Raw genomic sequence first — 23,963 nt, forward strand, 5'->3', positions numbered from 1 at the left:
TTTGATCCTCAAAAAAACGCTCTTGGTAACGTTTTCTGATGTATTTTTTTTTATCACTATCACTGTTAACTTAATGCTCTTCATTCCTCAAAACATTTCTTAGAGAAAATTTTACGAAAACTACATTAAATCACTCAATTTAAAAATTAAAAATTAAAAATTTCGCTTATCGTCTTTTGACCGCAGAATATCTAAATCAGAACATTGTGATGTTCATTATACAGGTTTGGCAGAAAAAATCTCCCTTCCTGTTCGTTCCTTATCATCCAAATGCAAAACAACATTGTTGACGTTACTCTTATTGCTATATGCTGTCAAATGAATTTCATGGGCCATAGTTAGGAACATAGAAAAGAAATGTGTCCCTAAAGTTGGGTCCATGTTTTACCTGTGAAAACGTTGTTAAACAATTAAAATAAACATAAAATATTCAAACAGCAACTGTAAGTTTTACGTCTAGTGTGTATTATCAGGTAATTCCAATCAATAAATGCCATAATCAGGCCATTTGATGATCGTCAGTCAACCTTCCCATCTTAACCTTATAAGTCATGGCGGCTAAAAACTCCGAACATTGTGATATTCTCAACCAGTTTTATTACTTACGAGAGCTGAAAATGTATTGAAATGTTGTGATATAAATTGATTTGTGTGTGGTACACATTTATCAACCATCAGTGATCAATATTTTCCTTATTTTTTGTGTAATATTCCTTAATTAATTATTTATTTGCGTGATAGGCCGAATGAAAGGACTAGACCCACATTACATACCGTAACCCTAGGTTACGACTAAGCTGAACAATTGAGATGTCGGACAACAGTAACCTCAAACTGTTCTTGGAACGTGAATTCGCACGTGTGAATGGAAAAATAGAGAAAGGTAATTTACACTGCCAAAGATTGATGCTACACCTAAAAAACATAAGAAAGTTTTTGTCCTTATTTCGAACCCCATAAGTGCATACAATTCTATTCACCTCTCTTTCCTTCTGCTGTAATTTTTATGCATTTTACAAAATTCGATCTGTTTAGATCTAAAAGATCTAAACAGATAGAAATTGGAAAAATGCACAAAATTTGCAGCAGACGGAAAGAGAGGTCAATAGACTACAGTGAACATTCGCTCATTGCAAGCTCGCTAATCGCAACATTTTTTAATAGCAAGTCCGCTAATTGCAACGTCTTGCAATTAAAAAGCAGCTATCTGTCAAAAACCACGTGGTGAATGCAGGCGAATGCACTTTAGTGTCAAAGTGACATTAGTTTGACGTTGCAAATGCGTTGCGATTAACAAATGGCATTCGCTTATTGCAATGTAAACATGTTGCAATGAACGAATGATGACTGTATTATGCAAACGGTGTATATTTAAATTTCTCTGAATGTTGTGGCTTTCTCAGTCTAGGGAAATCCAAACGGTTAATTTAACCGTTTGGATTTCCCTAGACTGAGAAAGCCACAACATTCTGCTAAACTCATTACCAGTTGCACCCCCCAGAGATTTTAATTTCGCTTTGTAATTACTCATCTGAAAGAGTTAATTTTAATTGAGGGGGTTAGAAGCAAAGGGGTGTAAGTGACAAAAACCTAGTTTTGAGAAAAATGTCTTTTAAGTTATGCCAGTTTCTTATCTTCCCATACAAAATGTATGAGATTTCAAAAATTAAACCAGTTTTCTCAGAATTATGATAATTTATTCTGTTTAACTTAAAAATCTTACAAAAATACGGGCGCAAAGCTTAAACTCTGAAGATTTTTGTAGTGTGGTTAACTCAAATTTGACCAAAATGTCACTTACACCCCTTTGCGTTTGGGCCCCTAAATTTTAATTAAGCTGTGAAATATGTTATTATTTCCTTACAGTTGAACAGCAAAATCGAGACATCCTTGCCCATTTTCGGACTACAAGGGAATTATTGACGAACTATGGAAACGAACTCAAAGAGCTCAGAGAATTGGTGGTCAAGAATTTTTAAGCCCCAATGAAAAGAACTTTTCCTCTCGATACCCTTGAAGAAATCCAAGATACGATGGTAAAATTCGCTGACCCGCAACATGACTTCAGTATCAAACGAGAAATCGCGTACGCATTAAGCAATACTGACAAGGACGACTGGCTTCGTGTCATCATTGCGGATACCGACGATCTGACGAAATAAGGGACCTGAACTTTATTCGGCATATCATCAGTAAGTATAAATATCCAAGGTAACGAACATTACACTAAAAATTATATTGTTTTCTAGATAATATCACCCTAACACCTGAGAAATTTTTCACGGGATTGGTGGCAGCTGCAAAAGGAAGGATTTATGCGAAACAGCGTAGGGACGCTAAGAAGCGACATCATTCCGAGGGCTCGAAAGAAAACACGAAGCCATCCGACCAGCAGCCGGGATGTAGTCAGACGAAGACTAAGAAGCGATCTCCTCTTTCCGAGGGCTCAGAAGAAAACAAGATGAAGTCATCCCAGCAACCGGGATGCAGCCAGTCACAGGCAAAAAAGCAAGCTCCACACTTCGCGGGTTCGAAGAAGAACTCGGTGATGACATCTGGTCAGCCCAATCAACAGCCTGGAGGCAGTCCGAAGAAATCCAAACCGCAAGAAACATCCTTTGAATCCCGTACATCATCGACTCCTGAGAACAGTAGCCGCAGGAGTTCTGATGATTGTTCTCAATCTGATATTGAGTCGCCAGAGTTTCCCCCGATAAGATCTCAGTAGCTATCGACTACCGCAAGGAACAGCAGGAGCATGTTTCGTCCGAGATTTCGTCTTTATTCCGTGTTTACATTATTTTCAAGAATTAAGATTAAGAATTAAGGTATTAATAATATACTGTAAGTATAAACTGAGATTATACTATCTGTAAGGAAAATACAAACAAACCTATTTAATAGCTCTTGATCAACTGATTTCGTTGGATTTCAAAGGTATTTTGATTTCTTTCTATACTGATTAATCGATAGATTTAGTGGTTTAAAATCAACCGATTTCGTCGACTTTCATTCGTTGTTCGTTTTTGTATGTCGATTAATAAAGCTATTTAATAGCTCTGCGTTCGACGATTTCTTTGAGATTAACTTATTCTCTGATTCTTTATGTCTACCAATCAGATTATTTAGTAGCAACAAATCAGCCGATGTTGTCTGTTTCAGTTTATTTTTAAGCTTTATTTGCCTACTAATCAGTCGATTTAGTAGTCCTTTATCATCCGATTTGATAGGTTTTTGTCGATTTTTACCATAAATTTTATCCATCGATTATTCACCCTACCAAATCGCATTCAATCTATCGACTTGGTGAGCCAATTTAGTATACTGTAAAATCAGTCAACCCCTGTGTTAAGCTCCCATAAGCGTCGGTGCAACAATCGACCGATTCGTCGGAAATAAAATCGGTCGATCATGCCGACGGAACCCGACGAAGTTGAGGGAAAAATCGGTGGGATATTTTATCGGGATGTTTACAGCACATGTCAGGTGTCTTGTTGTATAAAAGTACTGATTTATTGGGTTATATAATTTATTTATGAATGGGTTAATTTATAATTGAACGTACACGGAAACTCCAGTTATGGAGACCTGGACCTTCTTGGAATTGAGTACCGTCAGGAATAAAAGTTGGATATAGTTTAAGGATGGAAGCTTATTACAAACTAGCTTATTGTGTCATATTAACAACAAGTCATCCTCGGTGGACAAAGCCGAGTCTTGTCACTATAAACAAGGCATAAAAAGTAGCAAGGACTTAGATGTGTTCCTTGGATTACTGAAAAATCCTGTCCCCCTAGTTTGAAGTAGTTAGGACTAGGAATCGGTGGTAGATCTTACATCCCGTAACGTACCATGAAAAGGTGATCTACCCACGTTACGGGGCAACAAATCATTTATCCAACGCTCCGAGCTGGGTAAGGGGTAGAGGATAACACATTCACACACACAGAAACTGAATCGATGTGTAGTCTTCGAAAAAGTGGTTTTGCATTGTTTTCTAAACCTAACGAGACAATGAATGACAAACTGGTACTCTACAATGACACACAAGTAACGTCTATCCAAGTGACAGTCGATGCTGCCAACGGTGAGCCCTGTGATAATTGTTAGGGTTGCCCGTGTCTTCAAAATCTCCTTACTTAACATCTTAGCTACGCCTGGAACCATTGAGGCGGTATTCGGCGCGAACGCCTACACCGTTCGAAAAATTCATGTAAATTTCTGCGAGATATAGCGCACATTAAATTAACGTCAGATTTGGCATAAATTTACGCGATATTTCGTGTAAATTTAAGCGAAATATTGATTGATTGAGTGTAATCCGATGCGTGAGAAGGAAGATGTCCAATTCATGTTTGATTGTGCTTTTACCTTCCAGAATTTTCTTGACTGTGCGTTTAAAAATATCGACAAATATAGGCCCGTTTGATTGCGGATGAAATGGGTTGCAAAAAAGTTGCAAAACTGACTGAATTCCGCACTTTTGAATTGGATGTCGTTGTCTGTAACGAAGACTTCAGGCAATCCCTTGTTGCCGAAAAGCAAACGAAGCAGGCTGATGGTGGCTTTCACCGTGATCTGCCTAGTTGGCCATTTGCTGTGTGCAGATCTGACGAAACTTCCCAAGTAACATTGCAAGTTTTATCGAGGTTTTAGAGCATGCTTCAAGTCTAAATCATGGTGTCCAGAACCATCATAAAACCAAAATTGTTACTTGGGTGGCTATCTCTTCATCGAATCAGGGCCAGTACACATAGCTACGTGCTTTTGCGTACATCCTCTGCACTCCCGGATGGCTCAAGTGGAGTTGACTCCAGGCTTGATTGAGCCTCGCTCGCGAATTTGAAATGAGCCAAGCGTAGCAATTTTCTGAGGAGTAGAATGCCTACTGCCAAATCATTCCACTGAGCTTCAGAGCTTGTGAGCGAAGGGGGATAAAATGAAAGTGAGGTTTGCTGCCATTTATGATCATCATTTTCTACCACACGCTCTTACTATCACTCTGGGTGAGCTCTGAACTTCTTACGTCGAACAAAAAAGTCAACTGGAGTCTCGAAAAGCGCACCTCACGTCAAATCATCATTTCGCTGAAGTTCACTCTCCCTCTCTCTCGAGGAGTTTTTGTTTACTTCTTCCATACTCCTCCCATTACTCACTAGAGGTGAGGGTTGCAAAACTCGCAGGACAAGAGTGTTTTAAAACCTCCGGTGAGTTTGAGGAGTTTCAGCAAGAGTAAACTTGACTTTTCGGTAGACGGCGGGGATCACCAACCTATCTCCGAACAATATGCAAGCTTGTACGATTGACAAGCTTTCCTGCCGATTTTGAAATGTGTCAACTATTACGAACAAAACGGTACACTATCCGAAGGGTTGGATCAGGCTTGGTTGCCTCTTGGACCATGCTGAAACTGAGAGGTAGGTTGTTCGTGTTACCGATCGGTACTGACCTCAAATCTTCCTCCAAGCTCGTGGAAGCCACGACGAAATCTTCGTCCGGCTTAGCATGCTGGTTGATGAGCCTGGACAGTACATTGGCGCTCCCGAACATGTCACTGTCAGTCGAGACGTATTCCATGGAAAAGTCGTAGTTGAGCAACGTCAGAGCCCAACGTTGGAGCCGGTTGGGCGTGCAAACCGGTATCCCCTTTTAGGACCCAAAAATACGTAGAAGTGGAGCATGGTATGTTTGAAGCCGGAATCTTCTCCCGCATACGAACTTGTGGAACTTCGTTAATGCAAACACGATCGCGATCCGGCTGAGAATAGCGTTGTCCGCCTGCAGTTAGTGCCCGAGACGCGTGCTGAAAGACCTTGACCTTGCCGTTGGGGAACTTATGGCTAATTGTTGCCCCAACTCCAAACGACGCTGCGTCGGCGGACACTATTATTTTCAGGTTCGGATCAATGCGTGACCAACAGTTCGAAGGAAAATATCTCCCTGCTGACATTCAGGAGTCCAGTTGAACGATGTGCTGGTCTTGAATAGCTCGTCCAACGGATAACGTGGAGTCCTCATGTTTCGGACAAAGTTCCCATTGTAATTTATAGCGCCAAAGAAGAACCGAACTCCGGTGATGTCTTTTGGTGGAGGCATGTTTTTGATAGCTGCAATCTTGGTTGAATGCGGACGGAGGCCATGACGATTCAATAGATGACCCAGATACCGGATCTGAGGTTTCGCAAAAGAGCACTTTTCCGGACGTATGGTGAAACTGAACTCCTGAATCCGCTGTAGAACTGCGCGCAGATTCTGTTAGTGCTCCTCAGCATCCTTGCCCCCCAACGAAGACATCGGCTAGGTAGCAAGAAGTTCCCGGAAGTCCCAACATCATGGTATCTATTAGCTGCTGAAACGCCCCAGGTGCAGCTTTAACTCCGGGTGGCAACCTGTTGTATTGGTACAGGCCCCGGTGTGCGTTGACGGTTTTGCAGCAGCTTTCATCCACTTCCATCTGTAAGAAGGCATTCAACAGTTCAATTTGGCTGAATACCGTGCAGCTGGAAATTAAAAAAAAAAATCCTGTGGGAGTGGGAACGGATACTGGTGAGATTTAAGCCGCTCGTTGAGCCCAGTGGAGTAATCTCCACAAATACGTATGCTGCCATTTGCCTCCCTGACTACTACTATTGGGGCTGCCCACTCGGAGTAGTCCACAGGAGAAATGATGTTCAAACGTTCCAAACGGTTGAGTCTCTCATCCACCGTGGATAGCATGGCGTAGGAAACCGCCCTACGAGGACGAAAAACAGGCCGACATTGATCTTGGAGCACTAGCTTGATTTTGTTGTTTGTACACAACCCCAATGTGCTACTGAACAGGTTTGGATATGCTTTCTGCAGGAAACTGTTGTCGACCGGCACACCACTGACGTGATTGCTAAAGTTGTCCATCGGTAGACGAAAACCTGGCCCTGATGAACCGAACTGCTGATCGCTACCCAACAGGCAAACTCGTACTGCCGTGGTTTTAGGGGTGAGCTTACGTGCGTTGCTTGACAGGTTTGAATGAACGTTTCGCACTTGAGCAGTAGCCCTCCTTGTGGTCAAACTGCTTACATTCGGTACACCGGTGGTTCTTAAAACTGCAGTACTTTGAGAAGCGCATCGTACCGCAGCTCCAGAACGGTGTTGCTGGACCGTTCTTCGCCTCTTCCGGCCTGCGTCGCTCTTCAAGTTGATTAACCGCTGACATTCCTCTATCAACGCCTCCAGGATGTCGTAATTGCTGCCCTCTATCTTCGTCAGCAACCTGGTGCGTACTTCTGCGTCACACTCGTCGCCGCTCATATCGCGCATACCAAGCAGCAAACGTGGGCTCTTAGGAATGCTAATGAATCCAGAATGGCTTCCGGATTTGGCGGAACACTGACGTTCATTGAAGTCAATGCGTTGCGAAACGCGTTCTCCTGTTGCTGCAGAAATCTCTGCTGCTGATTGGTAGATTCGTGGTGCTGCTGAAGGAGCTGGTTTGTAACTGGCTGCTGCTGTTGGAGTTGTTGCAGAATTTGGACAATGGTGGCGACCGCTGAGACAGCTTGGGGCACAGGCTGTGGAGGCTGTTGCTGATACTGTGGATGCCCATGTGGCGTGGAGCACTTTCGATCGCGCTTTGTTCTACGCGAGTTTCACTACGAAACACTCACGAAACCGACAAATTACTCGTAACGTGACAAGGTGGTGATATCGTAATTAATTACTGCTACTACTAAATAAGTTACGATCTAATCAAACTATTCGTCTACATCACGACACTTTAAAAAGAGATATTGTTCTTTATTCTAACGAAACAATGAATGACAAACTGTTACTCTACAATGACACACAAGTGACGTCCATCCAGGTGACAGCCGACGCTGCAAACGGTGAGCCCTGTGGTATTTGCTGGTTATGGTTGCCAGTGTCCCAACACATTTGAACTACTTACTTACTTAACGATTAGCCACTTCCAGGGCTGCAAAGGGCCTATGTGAAAGATTTCCATCCTGGGCGATTACTACCTTTGGCCTTGACCTGTGCCCAAGTCAAATTTCGGTCAACGTTCTTAATTTCACTATTTAGGCTCCGCCGCCACGAGCCTCTAGGTCTGCCTCTGCCGCGATGTCCTGCTGGATTCCAGTCCAGTGCTTGCTTGCAGATTTCGTTTCCGCTCCGTCGTAGTGTGTGGCCGACCCACCTCCACTTCCGTTCACGAATTTCTATCTAAATCAGCTTCTGATGGCACAAACGATGAAGCTCGGAATTTGAGATCCAATTGTGGGGCCACCAGGCACGAATTATGTACCGCAACATTGGATTATGGTAAGGTTTCGGGCCTGTGTTCTGAATCTGGCAACGATTATTCTCTCATTGATAGGTTCCCACTTGATGAGTGCCGCTAAGCAGAAAGCCAACTCCACAATGTCGTGGAGCGTTTTCACCTCGCATACCATAATATAAAAGTACCTGTCCCAATGGCAGCTTGTGTTCTCCAAAGTACGGCCAACGGACTTCACTAAGTCCCATGATTTCTAGCTTCATACGGCGGGCCTCACTAGCGAGTTGTGCCAGTTTACCCTGTTGGGCTAGCGTCAGTACATTCCATGTTCCAATTCTTGTCCGTTGCTTAGCGCTAAAAGTCGTTGCCTTAAAATCAGTTCGTAATCTTTCACTATAGGTTTCTGTAACAATTTGAAGCTTTCGGAGACAGTAGGTGGTTGGCTTAAGGTCTCCTATCCGCCGTGATGGGACTACCATCTTGGGTATAGCTTTCGGGGAGAAGTATTTCGTATTCAGCCGCTGGATGCCAGTCAGACGCTGTTTGAGCCGCCCCTAACATGTAGAACAGACGCACATTTGAACGAATTTAAAAAAAAAACACTTAATACGAAAAACGTGAATTTCAGACAAAAGACTAAACATTAAACATCTCATATTTCATAAAATGTAACGTTCTTCAACTTTGCTCAAGATAGCAAACCTTTGAGCCATCTTAACGGCAAAAAGTTGAACTATGCTTATGCATCAAATTATAACCCTACTCGGAAAAAAATCCGTTCCCGAAAACGGGAACGGACCGTGAACTAAAAATCACGGCCAGCTATCCAGAACAAAATTGTCTCAAATATACACCGTGAACTATGGTTCACGGCTGTGGTTCACGAATATGGGAACTCTTTTTTTCCCGTGTAACTGTGTCAAGAATCTTTGCTGAAGACGTGAACTTAATTGCACTATGTGATGTTAATGGGAAGGGTCATTACGTATATGGGATTGTGCCATTACTGATACATATGCCATAGTTGTCTCACTTACCCTATTTTTACTTCCATCTGATCAACTGGCTCCACTTTGGGAGCTCCCAGTCCCTAGTCCTAGTCATTTCGTTTAATAGTCTATTAAACTTCAAAATTATTTACGGTTTTAAGAATAAAGTAACTCGCATGAATTGTTTGCTTCATCTTCATCATTATCTCCTCTATTACATAGCCTCCAAAACTCACCAAGTCGCCATCTCAATCATTGCCATCCATCTCTGTCGTACATTAATCAAAAATTCATCGCACACTTCAAAAGCAATCAGTGTAGGAGCAAAATTTCATTTCCTCCAATTGAGATGACATTCAGAGATTGCAGCATTTCGTTTTGTGATCTCCCTCAGCCTGCGTCAAGCTTCCCCTTCCAAACGTAACCATTTGACGGGTTCTCGCCCACCATCCTGCCCTGTGCGTGCGCCCGGGACTTGTATGTCTTCTGAGACTTCAAGTCACGTTGTTGATGGGGCAAAACGAAGAAGAAAGTTTCTATCTTGAGGCATTTCTTGAGAAAAAAAAGTGCCCTCTACCTACCTAGTCTTCTAGACAAACATCAGAGATGTAATGGAACACACATTGACCTAAGTTCATAAGGAAGTTTTTCTCTTCGGGGATCTGACCGTGTTTGCGACAGTGGGAACATTTCAATTAGTAAGTTTGGATTTTTTCTTCAGTATGACCAATCTCATTCACGTTATTTTTTAAGCAAAATAAAGATGGTCAATCGTAGCTGTTGTAGACCAAAAATGAGAAATTTTCTTGAAATTTATTCTGCGTGTACTACTTCTGGAAGGAAACATCTGAAACAGGGAAGAAGTTGACTTCCTCTCATTCAATTTCATTTACATTTCATTGACTTTCTCTAGCCATCATCATCCCACCAGTCAGACAGAGTTCCTTCGGTGTATGTGCGTGTGTATGTGTGAGAGTCGTGAGATAAATTATTTATGTTACACTCTTGCTGCTTTTGCTCTTCGGTGTCATTCCTTACTTTACTGTTATGGAGCTCTAGAACTAAAATCTCCCGGCAGCACTAGGACAGTGATGATGATGATGATGACATGAAAAGAATGGAACAATTTTATAAGAAGAAAAAAACAAAAAATTCTGAACTTTAGCTACTTTTCCCTTAAGGTTCATGCTTGGAGAAGGTGAAGGTTGGTATAAACATATTTTTTATGTTTCGCTATGGAATGCTCACTAACGACGGAATCACTGCAAGACACGAACAGGAGCCAACACGAATTGCAGTCCCTGAAAGCTTAGACAGGATAGTTGCTCACTGGGCTGATGGTTCATTAAAACTTTTGATACTAAGAGGCGAACCAGCTCAGGGCTGACAGTCTTTATAATAAAGCAAAAGAAGAAACGAAAGTACTCTTGATACTAATTCTTCGACAAGTTTGACTCAACTGTTCATTCTCCCATCCATTGGGTTCCTATCTCAAAGTAAGTTTCATCAAAGAAAGTTCCTTAAAGCAGATAAGCTTCTTTTCAATTGAATTACGACCGTTCGCAGCTTAGTGCTACATATTAACAATTTCAATTAAGCATGACAGCTAAATGTCAACGTCGTGGACAAGAAATAATTTTTTTCACTGAAACTAAAACTAAAACTAGAATAAATATCACAAATTTAAATTTATCACATCAAAAGAGAACAGTTCCACACCGAATGACGAATCAATCTGGTAGGACCTTCTCCGATTTTCATGAAACTTTGCATAACTGTTTGTTATGGTCAATCATTCACATTTGAGCTTAAATTCAGTCATTTTTAATATCACCAAAAACTTCAAAATGGTGTATCTGATATTTGTCGCAATTCATAGTGAGGAGAAGAGCCCGCCCTCTATTCACAAAATGATAAATACAGCGAGTTGTCATTTCCACTCTCCCCATCCATTTCGCTTTAATCGAGTGCCCTGGTGGACCCTCCGGTACCCAGCATTCCATGTTTCATATAAGGGGTGGGCACTCTACACACTTATTTTGCGTCAACTTTTGACGTAGGATTACGACTTTCGGCAACATATTGGGGGGTGCAATTTCAAAAAAACCAAAATCGACCGCGTTACTAAAAATGGTCAGGTCTTGACCACTTATAACTTTGTCAATAGCTGATGGATTTTAATTGTAACCAATCTAATTGATTGGACATTTTTCTATTATTCTACGAATCTGCTAAAATGAACACTTTATCAATGTACAATAAGTCACTACTGAAAATTATACAAATGTCCAACTCTTGCAATGGTGATCAAAATAATCACCGATTGCCTGAAAAAAGCGCTGTCCCTAACACAGATTTCTCGTGTGTGGTGTTGTCCGGTCGGTCGTCATCAGCAGCAGCAGTAGCTGCTGCTTTCGGTGCGTGGCGTTGTAAGGCTGTCCCAAGCAGGGAGCTGCAGCCCACATGAGCATTCATTCACCGAAGAAGGAGGAAGAAGCCACACCGCTACTGATCGGATTCAGTAGCTCTTCGGGCTACTGATACTGACTGAGGATACTGGCCCAGATGCTCTTCAGATTCTAATGTTCGATTCAGGGAGGAGTTCTCCCAAAAGCCATCGACTCAGTCAAAGAAGCGTTGCTAGCGTTCTAGTGGGAGTTTCAACCGGAATCAGACTTCCCTGATGGAGGTGGGGCTTAATATGTCCACACGGTCAGACAGTTCAACGATCGGACAAATGGAGAGAAGTATGATGTCTTTGGCGAAAAGCAGTGCTGGCCAGAGAACATCTGTAAAAGCTGGGGCGCTGGCGATGGTAGTAAAGCAAACACCGGTGAAGATTCTACCTTCGAACATGGTTCGAGTGATCATCGAAGGCGAATTAAACGAATGTCGGTTGGCAGATTAACGAAGCGGTGAAGCGTTACGGAATCAAACATGGTAAACGACCACTGATAACACTACTTTGTATGGATACCGATCCCCATACGACCTTCTGTGCGGCTCGGATTCCATAATCAATGTGTACCTCGTATTAATAGTTGTAAAAGCTGCGTTTGAACCAGTTCTACGAGGATTATTGCAAACATCGCGATGTTGAAATGCTTACCGAACTGCTCCAAACACTCGGCACCATGGAAAACAACGGTCCCTTTACACTTCGCAGGGACTTCTTGTCCGCCAAGCCTATAAATATTCTATTTCAAGCGCTGGGTTACCAGGGTCGAAAGCTAAACCTATCCTTCAACCAACTCACCGACTTTCAGGAGCTCACCTTCAAGCTCAACAACTGACCAATAGGGTGCTTCATTCTGAAAAAAGTGATGAATTTCTGATGGGCCACCCTCCAGTTCGATTCATAGCCCCAAAATATGAACCTGTGCAAAAATTGGTAAAGATTGATGAAGGTTTAGAGGTCGCGCCAATGATTTGAAATTTGTATGGGAATTACTATGGAAGAATTTAAAAAATCGCTTATATCGCTATAACTTTGCTTCTACTTGTCCAAATGTCGAAAAAATTTAGTATGTTATTGCTATGGCAATAAACAAAAAGCCTACAGTTGCTACGCTCAGTTTTGCAGCGTATCAAGAATTATAAAAATGTGAAAAAATGGCAAAATACGGTAAATTGACAGATGAATATGTACAAGGCAACAACGCCAATTTCATCGCAACAACAACAGGCTTGTTGATCATTGTCATGACAACCACATATTTTTTTTTTCAACGTTTGGACAACTACAACCAAAGTTAGAGCAATGTAAACGAAAATCAATAATTTCCCATACTAATTCACCAAAATCTCCATACAAAATCCAAATCATTGGCGCGACCTCTAAACCTTCATCAATCTTTACCATTTTTTGCACAGGTTCATATTTTGGGGCTATGAATCGAACTGGAGGGTGGCCTATCAAAAATTCATCACTTTTTTCAAAATGAAACACCCTAGTGGGCACTCTACACAATTATTTTGCGCCAACTTTTGACGTAGGATTACGACTTTCGGCAACATATTGGGGGTGCAATTTCAAAAAACCAAAATCGACCGCGTTACGAAAAATGGTCAGGTTTTGACCACTTACAACTTTGTCAATAGTGGATGGATTTTAATTCTTAACGATCCAATTGATAGGAATTTTTTCTATTTTTCTACGAATCTGCTAAAATGAACACTTTATTAATGTTCAATAGGTTACTATTGAAAATTATTCAAATGTCCAACTCTTGCAATGGTGATCAAAATAATCGCCAATTGCCTGAATAAAGCGCTGTCCCTAACACAGGTTTCTCGTGTACGGTGCTGATTCAATCACCGTGTGTGGTGTTGTCCGGTCGGTCGTCATCAGCAGCAGCAGTAGCAGTTGCTTTCGGTGCGTGGCGTTGAAAGGCTGTCCGCAAGCAGCGAGCTGCAGCCCACATGAGCAACCATTCACCGAAGAAGGAGGAAGAAGCCACACCGCTACTGATCGGATTCAGTAGCTCTTCGGGCTACTGATACTGACTGAGGATACTGGCCCAGATGCTCTTCAGATTCTAATGAACGATTCAGGGAGGAGTTCTCCCAAAAGCCATCGACTCAGTCAAAGATGCGTTGCTAGCGTTCTAGTGGGAGTTTCACCGGAATCAGACTTCCCTGATGGAGGTGGGGCTTAATATGTCCACACGGCCAGGCAGTTCAACGATCGGACAAATGGAGAGAAGTATGATATCTTTGGCGAAAAGCAGTGCTGGCCAGAGAACATCTGTAAAAGCTGGGACTCTGGCGATGCTAGTAAAGCAAACACCGGTGAAGATTCTACCTCCGAACATGGTCCGAGTGATCATCGAAGGCGAATTCATCGATGTCAGTTACAATGAGGAGCAAATCATGAAACTGAATGTCGGTTGGCAGATTAACGAAGCGGTGAAGCGTTACGGAATCAAACATGGTAAACGACCACTGATAAAACTACCCTGTATGGACACCGATCCCCTTACGACCTTCTGTGCGAGCCGGATTTCACAATCAATGCGTACCTCGTATTCGTAGATGTAAAAGCTGCGTTCGAATCAGTTCTACGAGGATTATTGTAAACATCGCGATGTTGAAATGCTTACAAAACTGCTCCAAACACTCGGCACCATGGAAAACACCGGTCCCTTTACACTTCGCCGGGACTTCTTCGGGTCGAAAGCTAACCTATCCTTCAACCAACTTACCGACTTTCAGGAGCTCACCTTCAAGCTCAACAACTGATCAATCAACATCTTACAATTCCACTTAAGCTCCTTCGTCAGCTCCGTCACGAATCTCCCCGCCCCAAATCGATCTCCCAACGTCTTCAATGTTCCCTTCACTTCCTCCTTCAGGATCTCGCTCTTCCCACTAACCAACTCACTAATCACATTATGACCAGTGGCAGTCCCTTCATGGTCATCTTTTCAATCAGCTTCCGGAACGATGCCAGCCCCTTCCCAACTTCGATCAAACTGCTCTGCAAAACCAAAGCCTTCCGCATCAGATCCTTGAACAGTTCGATCGTCTTGAGTGGATGTTCTCCGATTTAGAAGTCTTCCGATAGTACATCCGGAAGAATTCCAGTATCACCCCTAGATTACAGTTGTACTTGGCAAAGGTCATCGCCTTGATGACCTCGCTCATCCCGCACATACCGCGTTGACGTTTGACCGGTTTTTAGCTAATGTTTTGAAAATATGTGCGCTGTGAGGAATCCATGGCAGAACTTCGCCGGGTTTAGTGTTAACTCGGCTGTCGACAGAAGCAGGTCACGTGTGTCTGTGATTGTCTGTTTACTCGGCAGCAACCATCACGTGTGGCACGTGATTGTCTGTTTACTCGGCAGCAACCATTGTGTGGTCCTCCTCATTGTTCTTCATCAGCAGTTCTTTCGATCGATGAGTCGTCGACTTTGGAAAGCAACCGTTTCGTGATGAGTGTGTGAGTGATGACCACGTTTTGCGTCCATTGCAGTGCGATACTGCCATACACTGAAACCACTGGAAGTGGATCCTGTTCTAATGGAGAAGGTTTATTGGATAGCGGAAGATAAAATTGTTTATTGTGTTGTACATTTTGACAACAGTTCTAGAAATTTTTTTTATATTGAACAAGAATTCTCGGTTCTGTTAAGCTAATTCGATTGAGCCTTATCAAATAAATTAATAAAGAAAGAAAAAGATCTTCGCCGAAAAGTAATCATTTTGTCAAGCTTCTGCATTCATGTTCCATCAGATGTCACTGTTGTTATTTGCGGCGACATCTATCGGAAACTACACACAATCTGTTTTCCGTTAATTGCTCACTGAGGACACTGCAGTGCAAAACATATCTGGTACCTATATATATGCCTTTAGATTAATATTCGAAGTCCCTCCTTTTTTACACATTCTGCTTACAAAATAGCTCACCCCTCACAGAATTTCCCGCCGATGAATGGGGTGGGGCAAAAAGTATCTATTGTGCAGAATATGTGAAAAAGGAGGTACCAGACATGTTTTGCAGTGTAAGATGCTCTATTTTGTAATCTGGGAAAGGGAAATCACAAATAGAGTGTCATCAAAATACATGGCAAGTTGAGAGATTGAGGTCATGAGAGCAAATTTTCTCTCTCAAATTTGATTTTTTTTTTTGGCTCTCTGGGGACTGGTAGTAAAGTAGGTAAAACTATATGGGGAAAAATAATTTTTGTTTAATTGTAGCTGGTTTCACAATAATTTCCGGGAAAAAACTGAAAGACAGAGTCCCTGTCCAATTTATTTAGGTTGTCGTTCACTTTTTTGAAATGAACATGCACCGAGAGTGAATTATTCCGACTTCTCTCAATTTCTATACGGGGATTTTTATCACTTCATACCAGCGGAACAGCGCCATCTCTGTGGAAAATGACCGGACGATATAATTAATTCACGGTTAAATTTGTGAAAACAAAAAATTGGATTGTGTCAACAAAAATGATTAACATTTTGACACATGCACAAAGCAGGTCCAGATATAGTACAGTGTTGCCAGAAACTTTAAATATCATGAAAATTTATAACCATGGGTGCCATTGAAAGTGCCCGGGTGTGCCCATCTGTATTTTTGGCACACTGCGCGGAGTGACCAACCCCTTGGTTTCATATAATAATGGAATAAAAATTAAGAGAAAAATAAAGGAAAGATCTCACTCGATACGTTGCAATGGAATCCATGATATCACAAAGATTTCGATATGCAGCTTTCTCGCCGTTCCTTCGCCACTCAGCAGAGAAAACACCTAACAACCACGAAACACACTCTAGCTGCTCCAACTAGAGGGATCTCAGCAGAGAAAAAAAAATAAGACTGTGACCACTTCCCATCACCAATCACTCTTGACACAACGGCTTCAGTTCAACAGTACACAGTCTGGAAGATGCAGCACCAGCCCCTCACCGGCCCAATCAACTTGCGACCAACGCTGACAACAGAACCGACACATCCTACGACTGAAAACAAACGCGTCTAAAAGCGGCCACGGCACACTTCGATTGCAACACGACGACAACATTTGACAAGCGTCTGTCATAAGCAGCGTTGCCAGAATGTTTTAAAGCTTATCCGTATAAACGGTTTAAAAAACCGGTATTTATCGGTATTTACTATTTTAAATAATTTTATATTTTTGCCGTTTTTTGAAAGCGACATTTTTTACTTTTGGACTATGATCTTCCAAGGCATAAATTGAGAAACTTCTGGCGAAAATATAAAGAAATGTTCAGAAAAAAATCGGATTTCACATTCAAATTTCGGAAATCGGAAATAAATTCCAGAAGTAGCCTTTTCTAAGGGAAGCCAGAAAAAGCTCGGAAAAACCTTCCGATAGAAGTAAAAAAAAACCAACTGGACAAAATTCCAGAACTAGACGAAAGAAATTTCTGGGAGATGTTTAATTGAACTTCCTGGAGAAGACAGAAGAAACTTCCTGGAGACGCTGGCAGGTAGATTGGAAAAAAATTCTGGAGGAAGTCGGAAGCCTGAGCGCTAACGGAACAGTCGAATGCAACAAGGACATAATTCTGGAAGAAAGAGCTCTTGTGGGATGTTCTAATGATCCAGAAAATTTTCCAAATGGTCATAAAACATCCCCGCAATGCCCTGAAGTTTTTGGAACATTCCTGAAATGTACTTAGGATTACTCCATATGTTCTCGAGCTGTTTTGGAGTACTCTGATCATCTTTGAAATACTTGGAACTTCCCTGATTATGATGAGACTACCGGAATATCTCTTATCAACTTTGAAAGTCTCTGACTTTCTTGAAGATTACGAAATTTCATGAGCGCTCTCACAATTTTCTTGAATTTATTGTAACATCAGCATTGAAGTTCTCTGATCTTCCTGATTTTTCTAATTTTTAAAAGTTATCGACACTTCCATTAGTAAGCACGGAACTTCCCATAAAATGTTCTCACAATGCGCTTATGTTCGTGTAACATCCCTCACGTTTCTTAAATTTGCATGAGCCCCTCGGAACATTGCTGAAGTTATCGGAAATTGCCTGAGTTTCTCGGAACTCCTTTAAGATTTCAGCGATTTCCTTGAAATTTATAGATCTGATCTGATTGTCCTGATGTTTTTGGAGCTTCCCGAAGTTCTCTCAATTCTCCTGAAACTAATGGAACTGTCCCGAAAACCATTAAATTTCCAGACATTCTTTAGGCTTGTGAAGTATCCAAAATATTTATGATTTTTCCTTAAGTTCACTGGAGTTCGCTGGACCGGGTTTTAAAATTTTAACAGAAGTAATTAAAACATTCTTTAATTTATCAAAACTTACTTAAAAGTCTGGCCTTTTCTAAAGTTAGTTAGTTTTCTTTATTATGGCGGCTTTCAGCCTGAGACTGGTTCGGCTCCGGTGTTTTCTGAAGTTTCAGAACTTTTTAAAAGTTCCTGCAGCTAGTGTGGATCCGCAATCAAAATCTAGAAGTATCATTCGAGCGAAGGCTGAAGAAGCTTCCAAGGGAAGTCGAAATAAGTTTCCGAGAGGAATCGTTAATAGAAAATTTCAGGGGAAAGTTGGAAGAAAATCCAGGAAGTTAAATAATGTTTAAAAAGTATTTCCTGATTCCCCCGGAATTACCTGAAAGAGCCATCGACTGTTTCTCGATTCATGGGTAGCCAAAAACGGTGAGGAAATCGAAACAATAATCGAAAGAGTATCCATAAGACATTTTTGAAGATGATTTTTTTAGAATTTCAAAGACTCAAAAAATTTGAGATATTCAAAAAGATACAAGTCTCAAACAATAATGTTCTCACTCAGAATTTAGTGCAGACAGGCAATAATTATTTCGATTATTTAAAAATCGGTATAAATCGGTATAACACCTCAAAAATTGGTATTCTGAGGAACCTTTTCTGTATATCGGTATCTAGTTCGGAAATCGGTATAAATACCGATAAATCGGTATATCTGGCAACGCTGGTCATAAGGTACGTTTAGACCAATGACCTGGATTACCGAGGTGAAGCAATCGGTTAAGTTGTGTGAGTAAAACCCCTGTACGATACAAGCAATTCTAGATAAACATTTAAAAAGGTCCTATCTGCATTGATCGATCCTCTTCATCGACTTTCTCTTTCGTAAATAACTCAGCTGCACAACTTTCCCCTGTTGTATTTGACGTTTTGGACGCTAGATAAGAACCTTCTTTATCAAACTATGTGGTAAAATTAGCGCGAAATCTGTTTGCATAGGAGTGGTTATGAAAAGAGAAAGTCGATGAAGAGAATCGATCAAAGCCGATAGGGCCATTTGAAATGTTCATCGAGAATTAGTGACGTCACTACTTGCGTTTACGTTGATTTTTTGGTTGACTAATACAACAATATTTCACGATCTGCTTCACCTCTCTCTGTACCTCATTGCGTTTAGATTATCTGATTTGTGGGTCTGATTCGAGCTGACTGCTCGATAATTTTGTCGGATGCAATGTTCGGATACGTTCACACTTTTTCGACAGGATGGTAAGATTTGACGTTTGATTTGTCGAACGAAATGCGTTTAGTTTTCATTCCACTTATCCAGCTAAATAGCCGCAAGTTAGGTGAAAACATGGATTTTTTTTCTAAAATGTCACGGATTTGAACCGCTAAAGAACGCTTGATTTATGTTTCGGTGGCATTCAGCAGCAACCCTAATAATATATGTATGCATTCAAAGTGTTTTTATGTTACTTCATACGCGAAGTTAACGATTTTCAGAGTTGGTTGGAAATGGTAACATGAAGCCTTAGTGTGATGATTTATTAGCTAGAGAATGATATTTAGAAGAGGGTAGGTGGATAGTTCCGTTAGAGTACGGCAGTATGAAAATTGAATAGAAGTTGAAAATGAGCGAAGGGCCATTAATGCGACAGTTTTTCAAGATAGACGCACATTTTTGCCTAACCCCGCGTACATCGAGCTTTGGGGAATTTCAAAGAATTTTTGATAAATCTGCAGAACTTTATGGCAATCCAAGAATTCACAAAGAAATTTGCGGAACTTTAGAGAAGTTCGGAGATCTATTGAGAAATTTATTGAACTTAAGGGCAGTTCGTAGATCTTTAGAGCAGAAAGTTTACAGTACTTCATAAAACTTTACAGAATTTGTAAAAAAAATATTTTCAGAACTTCAGAAAAGTTCAGAGGGTAGATCTTAAATCTACTGAAAAATCTGCAGATGTTTAATTAAATTTTCAGAATTTAATTGTGGTTCTTGGATTTTATGAGAAATTTTCATAACATCACGTAAGTTCGCTGATCTTTAGAGATATTTACACAACTTCAGAAAAATTAGTAAAACTTCAGAAAACTTCCTTAAACTTCCGGAAAGCTCAAAAATTTCTAGATAATCTTTTATTACTTCAAGAAATGGACCACTTTGTCAAGCAGTTTTGGCGTGACTTTCTACCAGCGATTTCACAAACCTAGACCAAATAATTTATATTTTTTATGAAACGCACAAATGTTGGCTACTTTTCTCGAGGTTCTAGAAGAAAAAATCTCAAAATAATGTTTTATTTCAAAGTTCGAGTAGTAGTAAACGCCATTTAAAGTGCTCGAATAAAGTGGTTAATTGTGTAGATGTTCAGGGATATTTGCAGTTATTCATTGAAAGAACTTTTAAAATGAAGTTATTACAGAACTTTTGAGAAATTCGTAGATTATTAGAAATTTTGTGAACATCAGAGATAATTGTTGATCTTTAAGGATCTCAAATCTGCAGGGATTCAGATTGTGCAAGCAGTGTGAACACCAGCAAACAGAGGGGGGTTCGACAAAGTGTGTGGAAAGTAAATTCGAGCAGATTTTTCATTATGGTGGCGGTCAAAATCAGACCAAGAAATCAGATAGTCTAAACGGACCTATACGGGAGGTGGAACGCCAGCACGGCAAGCAAGGAGAAGAAACTGAAGAGCTGAACTGCTAACGTTGAAAGCCAAACGCGAACTGCATTTGAGCGATCGATATTAAAGATGAGGCTAAAACCTTTTTCACTTGACAAAGGCAAGGTTCTTCGTGATAAAGGATGACATAAAGGATGAGACGTAAACAAACATGTCATGTAAAATTAAGTGCTCCACGACTGAAAAGTTCTAAAGTACGTTTGATTGAGCTGAATTCCGCGTCTATTATGGCTCAATATTATGTCAAAATTGACGCTTGTATATGTCAGTCTCAGAGCACCTAAATTTACATCAATTTTTCCAAGTGTGTAGATAAAGTTCAGAAGAGGATAGGTTGATAGTTCCGCTAGAGTACGGCAGTATGAAAATTGAGCGAAGGGTCATTAATGCGATAGTACTAGCCAAACGCAATTTTCACACTGCCGTACTCTAGCGGAACTATCAACCTATCCTCTTCAGAACTTCCTCTAGTTAATCAATAATTGATAATTATTATCACACTAAAGCTTCATGTTGATATAAGTATAGCATTTCCAAACAACTGTCTCTAAAGAATCCAATATTGAGTTTCGTACTCAAGGTGGAAAGCTTTGACCGAGTCGTCAACACACTTGTTCAAATCGGGGAGCCTGCGGAATACAAGGATCTTATCTTAGTTAATCTGCTCACGATGCGACTCGACTCATCAAGCTGTTGAGCATGGGAAAGAATATTCAGTCTCCAAGGAGAAGTACTGGAATCTCTTCCGTCTAGACAGACGAACACCAACAACCACCACCGAAACCGAAGGCAACAGCTGTAAAGGCCAGCTACAGCTCAGCACAGTTGTCTGGGGGGACGATGTGTAGTGCGCAAGGAAAATCATCCTCTTTATCAATAATCTTCCTTTCAACGATTGTCGGTAAGTGACAGAGATGAGGTATTGAAGTCAACCTCGTTGTGCAGAAACTGCTTCAGATCGAGCCATCAAGCCAAAGATTTTTCAGTATGCTTAAGGTTGGAGAAGTCCAGTCCTGATCGGTGTAGGTCGCTGCTGTTGCTGGAAGTAACAATGCGTCTACTCTAACGGATGCTAGTGAACCGTTCGGTTGTACTTCCTTCCAGAGTGGCAAATGTGGTTTCTGGCTACCGTGGTCGTTATCGTGAAAGATGACGAGGGTAGTCAGTTCCCAGCTCGCGCATTACTGTACTCTGGTTCAGAGAGTAAGGTGTATATCTCGGTGCTCGGAATCGGTCAAGCAGCTACGAGACCACCAAATGCCATCATTAAACGAAGCGGTGTTCGGATGGATCTATCTAATCCAGCTCAAGGCCTACGCATCAATTGTAGCGTGGCAGCTACTGAAGGGTTGGAGACGCTAGTCGCACGGTTCTGGGCTAGCGAGGAGGTTGGTAGATCCAATCTTCTTTCGCCTGAAGAGAAAAGGTGTGAGGAGATTTACCAAGGTTTGGTGTATCGGGATTCTCAGGTCAGTACTCTGCTTCTCTACTGAAGAACGAAAACACACACAGCTAAAAAAAAGTAGTGTAAATTTCCGTTACTATGATGCACATAAATGGAGCGTCATAAATCATACATATTTACATTATAAATCGTGTATATTTATGTGACATGTCATGCAATATTCCATATATTGTATGCAACTTTCCACCTTTGTTTGCAACATTTCTTGCAAGCTGCTAGTTTACGTGAAAAGGAAGTTTACATGCATGAATTTTTGCATGCATGGATGTTTACATCACCAGTAAAATTCAGATTTTTTTAGTGTGCAGTATTCAGGTTGGACGAGTCATGGAATATCGCATTCCGGCTAGAGATGTCAGTCTACCGAAACAATACCACCAATTCATGGCAGAATATATCCAATTAAACCACATGATGAAGGTTTTGAATGCCAGAAAGCGAAAAGCGCTGTTATTTACCACATCATCCTGTCATCAAGGAGCCGAGTACTACGACGAAGGTTCGTGCAATCTTTGACGCGTCGTGCAAAACGTCGTATGACGTGTCTTGGTGGGACCACTAGTACGGGAGGATCTTCACTCAATCATGCTTCGGACTCGCGCAAATAGCTGTTCTGCATATGAATAGGCCTCTCCAATGCATCATATGGCACTCGGTCCATCGGAAGCTGTCTGTGTGTTTGAACTCTACACCGTCACCTATGGTACCAAATCGGCACCGTTTCTTGCAACTCGGACATTGAACTAGCTATCACAATTGACGAGCAAACCATGCACCCACTACCTGTAAGGGCAATCACCGAGGATACTTATATGGATGACCCTAGCAACACACAAGTTCTATAGCAGTTTATATAACCTTTGTATGACTGGTTTTGATTATAAAGAAGTGCACCCTACAGCCAAGACATTAGGATTGACGTGGATGCCGAATACCGACCAGTTGAAGTTTCAGTTCGATATTCCACACTTCAGTTCTTTCAGTGATTGCCATTGGCAATTGTTGGTGCTGCTATCAACACAGCCAAGGAAATAATGCAGCATCTGTGGAACGAGCAAGATCGGGGCATGGATTGGGACTAGCCATTGCCTTCAACGGTGGGTGAGATGTGAAGAAAATAATACGACCAAATTCCTCTACTGATAGACGTTCGAATCAATGGTCGTGTGGTCATTCCATAGGTCGAGATCGAGGTTCACTGTTTTTCGGGGATGCTTCGAGCAAGGCATTTGACGCGTGTTTGTACGCACAATAAGGAGGAATAAGGTCCAGTTGTTGTCCTCAAAATCCATGGCGGCACCCTTGAAGACACAGTCTATACCCAAGTTGGAATTGTGTGGTGCGATACTGTTAGTGGAGTTATACGAAAGGGTTCGAGACTCGATCGGAATCCCCGATCGAGCGATCTTCTGGGTCGATTCAATTTGTGTTCTGCGTTGGGAACAGGCACCTCCAAACATCTGGAGTACATACATCGGTAACCGGGTAGCATAAATCCAGACTATCACCGACACTGGCGTGCACAGTGTGGGGCAAGGTGGGGCAATTGCCCCTCCTTTTATAAATAAGATGTTTATTTCCACATTTCCAAATTACGATACAAAATAATTTGTTTTCTTGATAACTTTATTTGAAGGTAAAATAACTTCATTTCATACTATGAGGGCACTGTAAACCTTTTATTGCGTCAATTTCTTTGAGATGGTGTCTGAAAATTGCACCAAAAAGGTGCATGAAGGGACAAACTTCAATAAAATGTTTTGGTCAAAAATTGCACCACAGTGGTGCATACAAAAAAATTCTGTTGTATTTTTTTTTTCAATGGGTTCATGGAGG

General features: G+C 41.3%; 1 protein-coding gene and 1 pseudogene across 1 annotated transcript in view; one reads left to right on the forward strand and one right to left on the reverse strand.

Moving 5' to 3' along the window:
- The window catches only part of LOC135700872 (uncharacterized), a 194,584-nt gene that overhangs the window by 147,268 nt on the left and 23,353 nt on the right, over nucleotides 1–23,963 (reverse strand). The gene's annotated exons all lie outside the window — the stretch shown is intronic.
- On the forward strand, nucleotides 811–2,728 carry LOC135700892 (uncharacterized; annotated as a pseudogene).

This window comes from Ochlerotatus camptorhynchus, unplaced genomic scaffold (genome assembly GCF_037179485.1).
Source record: "Ochlerotatus camptorhynchus isolate MF236.1 unplaced genomic scaffold, CSIRO-AGI_Acam_v1.1 ptg000013l, whole genome shotgun sequence".
Taxonomy (NCBI): Eukaryota; Metazoa; Arthropoda; class Insecta; order Diptera; family Culicidae; genus Ochlerotatus; species Ochlerotatus camptorhynchus.